Genomic DNA, 6,072 nt, shown 5'->3' on the forward strand with positions numbered 1-6,072 from the left:
ACTGTTTTCACCTCTTTGGGAGCAAGGAAGAATGAAGAAAACTAAAGACACAAGGGTAAGATTAGTCCAAAGGCCTAATGGACCACATCGACCACAGCCTCCACCAGACTGAGTCCAGTATAACTAGATGGTGCCCAGCTACCATCACTGACTTTTGTGACAGGAATCACAATAGAGAGTCCTGGACAGAGCTGGAGAAAAATGTAAACAAAAATTCTAACCCAAAAAGAAAGACCAGACTTTCTGGATGAACAGAGACTGGAGAAACCCTGAGAGTATGGCCCCCAGACAACTTTTCAGCTTAGTGATGGAACCGCTCCTGAGGTTTACAATTTGGGCAAGGATGGAACGGTTCCATGGAACAGAACAAGACTAAAGGGGCACACTAGGCCTGGAGCAGGAACTGGAGGACAGGAGGGAACAGGAAGGCTGGTATTGGGGAACCCAGGGTTGAGAGGGGAGAGTGTAGACATGTTGTGGGGTTGTTGACCAGTATCATACAACAATGTGTGTACTGTTTGATGAGAAACTTGTTTGTTCTGTAAATCTTCATCTACAGCTCAAAAAAAAAAAAAAAAAGAGTATGTTTTATACATTTGAAAAATTAAGAGGCTTAAATCTGTGCACAAGGAACATGTGTAAAGAGAGGCAATCAGGAACTCTAGAAATAAAAAAAAAAATAGAAAAACCTCACTTGATGGGTTTAGTAGCAGATTAGAGAATGTTTGGACTTTAGGTTATACTTGAACAAATAATCCAGAAGGTAGTGAGATAAACAAAAGAGATTGAACAACTAAAGGAAAAATGAAGAGGCACTGAAGATACTGAGAAAATCCAACACTCAGACAGATGAGAAAGAAGGGCCTGGCAATCTATTACCAAAAATTAACCAATGAAAATTTTATGGATGGAAACAAAATACTGTGAGTTCCTTGCTTTGGACATGTCACTGGGAGAGATTAGTTGCCGCAGGAGGGCATTATGTTCAGTGAAGCAGGGGTCCGGCAAGGGTCAAGGAGACCCTCGGTGAGATAGATTGACACAATGGCCGCAATAATGGACTTGACATAGATTCAAGACACCCTCAATGCCAATCAAGTTAAGTAAAAATAAACTCACACCAGAACACATCCTAGTCAAAACAGAAAATATTAAAGACAGAGAAAAAATAGTAAAAGAATCCAGAAAGAAAAGAGATTGTCTCCTAAGGAGCAACAATTAAAGCTGGTGTTAAATTCTTAACAGTATTGGAAACTAAATACAGTGAAATGATATCTCTGAAATGATGAGAGATGATTAGCTGTCAACTTTATAAACTGTGAAAACATTTTTTGAGAATGGGAGTAAAAATCAGATAGACAATAAGTTTCTTGTTTTTTGTTTTGTTTTGTTTTACCAGCATGCCCTCACTAAAAATACTTTAAAAGTTAAATTTCAAGCAGAAGAATCCGATGGAAGGCCTGAGATACAAAGAAGAATGAAGAACAAATAAATGAAGAAGTATGGTTAGAAAGAAATATTGACTGCATAAAGCAAAAAACAATACAGTCTTGTGAGGATCAATTAAACAAATAGAGTTTTCAAACATGAGAAAATAACATATCTAAGTGAGGACGGCACTCGATTGTAATAACAGTATTGCAAATGCTCCGTGTCTTTCAGGAGTAAGGGATATGGATTAACTTAAGCTCTTGATAAACTGAGTATATGTCTTAGTACTTCAGGATTAACTACTGAAAGAGTACAAATAGATTTGATCAGTTTCAAAGAAATAGAAGGAAAACAAAGGATGAGAAAAAATTCAGTCATTCCAAAAGAAGGTAAGAAAGAAGATGGGCAAAACAATCTTATAAAAGGTAGGAAAAACCAAAAGCATGATAAAATTGTAGAAATACACTCAATTATGTCACTGATAACGACAAATACAACCAGACTAAATACTCCAGTTGAAAGTCAAAAATTGTTAAGACAAACAAGAAAATAAAAATTCAGCTGTAACAGTGTTCTCAAGAGACATATGTAAAGCACAGAAAATTTGAAAGTAAAAGTATGAAAAAAATATGTTGAATAAACACTAATCGAAGAAAATCTGGTATAATGAAATGTTTACTAAACAAATAGCCTTTTAGGGCAATGCATTTCAAAGAACCCATGACTAACTTTCTTGTATTGTTTTTAAATAGGTATGAAAATTCTTAACTCTTATGCACATGTAGTTTCAAAATACATGAAGCAAAAATTGACAACTTCTAGAAAAGTAGGTCAAGCCATCAATCTCATGGAGAATTCAATGCATCTTACTCACTAATGGGTAGATAAAACAGAAAAAATATTCAGTGATCATATAGGATATTGGTATGTTACAGTAACAAAGTTTGGTCTACATCAAACATTCTTATCTCAACCCCTATATGGTTTTAAGTAAATACAAATCATTGACAAAACTGATGATATATTGTCTAGAAAGAAACACCTAATAAATTTCCAAGGTTTCTAGCTTAGTCACTATAGTGTGATTAAGTTAGAAATCAATAACAAATTGGTAATTACAGAAACATCACCACTGGTAATTAATGACACATTTTTAAACTATTCAGAAGTCAAAGAAGAAATTATTAGGGAAATTAGAAAATATTTATAACTTAAGTATAATGAAAAATACAACTTATCAAATCTTGTGGATTTAACTAAAGATAAACTTAGAAATGATTACCTTAAAAGCTTAGAAAAGAGAGTGAAAACTAATGATTTAAGCCTCCATCACAGGTAGGAAACACAAAGTCAACCAAAGAAGCAGAATTTACTAACAATACAAGAAAGTCAAACATTGGTTCTTTGAAATGACTAAAAATGGACATATCTGGTGAGACCAAGCAAGAAAAATAAACAGGAATGGAAGGGGGGTATCAACCCTAGAGCCTGGAGGCATGCCAAAGTAGTCAGAGGATACTCTGAACAATTTCATGTCAATAAACTTTAAAGTTTAAATAATATGCACAAATTTCTAAGAAAATGTAACTTACCAAATCTAACTCAAGTAGGAATAGAACACTTTAATATTCTGTAAACATTAAAGAAGGAGCCCTGGTGGTTTGGCTGCAAACCAAAAGGAAGGCAATTTGAACCCACCAGTGGCTCTGTGGGGGAAAAGACCTTGTGATCTGCTCCTGTAAGACTGCAGCCTAGGAAACTCTACGGGGCAGTCCTACTCTGCCCTACAGGGTCACTATGAGACTATGAGTCAGAATCAACTCCAAGGCACTATGAGTCAGAGTCAACAATAAACGTTAGAGAAATTGAATCAGTAGTAAAAATCTTCCCTTGAGGAAAACTACAGGCCCAAATGGCTTTACCAGCAAGTCGTACCAAGGATTTAAGAAAAACAATAATTCTAAACACGCACCAAATTTATGAGTACATAGTAATTTTGAGCAATTTCCAACTCATTTTGTGAGGCCATCATAGCTGTAATACCAAAATCTGATAAGGATTGAATAATAAATGAATATTGTAGTCAACATCACTTAAAAAAAAAACAAAAAACAAACCCAGTGCCATCAAGTCAATTCTGCCCTGTAGAGTTTCCAAGGAGACCCTGGTGGATTCAAACTGCCGACCCTTTGGTTAGCAGCTGTAGCGCTTAACCACTACACCACCAGGGTTTCCCAACATCACTTATGAACACAAAACTGTTAGAAACATCTTTAAAAAAATCATGACCGAGTTGAGTTTATTCCAGAAATGCGTGGTTGGTTTAATATTACACAATTAGTTAATGTAATTCACCCTATTAAAAGATTAAAGAAGAAACCAGTAAAATTACTTCAATAGATGCATAAAAAACCTTTGATAAAACTAAAATCCATTTATGATTTTTATTTTAATTAACAAACGAGGCACATAAGGAAAATTCGTTTAGCTTCTAAAGGCTATCTTAAGATCAGTCTCAGTAAACTATATCCTTAAGGGTAAAATATTATTATAAAAATCAAAACAAGGAACTAAAGTTCACTATCACATATTATATTAAACTTTGCCTTAAAGATTCTAACCAGTGTAATGAGGGAAGAGAAATAATCAAATTTAAAAATCAGCTTAGGTGAAATATAATTTGCACACAATAAAATGTATGAATTCTAAGGGTACAGTTGAAAAATTTATAACCCATTTGTACACCACCACAATCAAGATACAGAACATGTTCTTCACTCTAGAATATTCCCTGTGACCCTGTTCAGTCAATCTACGCTCCTAACCTCTTGCCTTAGGAACCCCTGAGGTGTTTTCTGGCACTCTGCATTAGGGTTTCCTTCTCAAAATTTTCAAAATAAATGGAATCAAACAGTACACACTCTTTTGGGTCTGGCTTTTTTCATTCAACAGAACATTTCTGAGATTCATTCATATAACTGTGTTCATCAGTAGTTTGTTCCTTTAAATGGTTGAGAAATATTCCATTGTATGTGTACACCACAGTATGTTCATCCACGCACCTGTTGATGGGCATTCAGATTGTCTTTATTTTTAGCTATTATGGATAAAATCTTCTATGAGCATTCATGTGCAAGTCATTGTTTAGACATGTTTTCATTTTTCTTGGATACATATTTTGGAGTGGAATTGCTGGGTTGTATGAGGAGCCAGGGTGGTATGGTCGTTAAGGGCTGGGTTGCTAACTGAAAGTTTGGGTGTTCGAACATACCAGTTGCTGGCAGAAAGCTGTGGCAATCTGCTTCCATAAAGATACATCCTTGGAGATCCTATGGGCGGTTCTACTCTGTCCTATAGTGTCACTATGAGGTGGAATTGACTTGATGGCAATAGGTTTGGTTTTGGTTTTGGTTTTGGATGATAAGTGTGAATCCATGGATGACACAGTTACACGTTCAGCTACTAATAAAAGGTTGGCAGTTTGAGTCCACCAGAGATGCCTCAGGAGAAAGGCCTGGTGATCTTCTTCGCAAAGATCACAGCCATTGAAAATCCTGTAGACCACATTTCTACTCTGACACACATGGAGTTACTCTGCCTTGAAATCAACTCAAAGGCAATTGACTTGATGTAACTGTTTTTTGTTTTCTTTTTGTATTTTCGTTCAGTGAGTTCGATGGCAACTTTTTTTTTTAATGGTAAGTGTGCATTTAACTTCAAAAGAATTTGTCAAATTGTTTTCCACAGTGGTTATACCATTTTTAAACAGCTTTATTAAGGTATAACTCACATACTATGCAATTCACCTGGTTGTACCATTTTACATTGCCATCAACAACTATGAGAGCTTCCATTTTTGAGGATAAGAAAGGAAGAAATGATACTTTCATTACCTCCATAAGATCTGATTACCTTTGGAGAAAACCAAAAGAAACGACAGAACAATTATTAGAATTAATCGATAATCTGAATGTCTATGGAAAAATTCCAAAAGAATGTACAGATAAACCATTAGAATTCATGAGAGCTTAGCAAAATCCACATACACAAAAAGAATCAGTGTTCAAAAGTCAATTTAATGTCTAACTCCAGCAAAATATCTAGAAATTTCAATAAAAAGACAGAACTTAAAATCATACCTAGGAATACATTGAACAAAAGATGAGAATTGTTCAGCTGGAGAAAATTATAAACCTCTATTAAAATGTCAAATACCTAAATAAATTGAGAGATAAATCATGGTCATGGGTTAGAAGGCTCAATACTTTTAAAATGTTAATTATCACCAAGTTAATATAGGTTCAAAAGAAACTGATGAATGGAGGAAATAATTTTATTGTAAAATATGACTCTATTTAAAATCTTAGCCTAGTGAAGATACAGTCAGGAAATTAGATAATGAAAAATTGAATCTATAAAAGTAAAGCATCCCCACTACAACTGTATGCTCAGAGTTGAACTGAGTAACACTATAATATGAACGCTCTCCTATGAAACACCAGTTTCTAAAATTTGGGAGACAGGGAGAAAATGGAAGACTAGTGGCAGGAACTCTCAGCATTTTGTCTATGATTCTGCATCAGGGCACGTGACCTAAATTCGTCCAACTGGGATCTTCAATGTTTTGCTTTCCTGTACTCT

This window comes from Elephas maximus, chromosome 7, assembly GCF_024166365.1.
Source record: "Elephas maximus indicus isolate mEleMax1 chromosome 7, mEleMax1 primary haplotype, whole genome shotgun sequence".
Lineage (NCBI taxonomy): Eukaryota > Metazoa > Chordata > Mammalia > Proboscidea > Elephantidae > Elephas > Elephas maximus.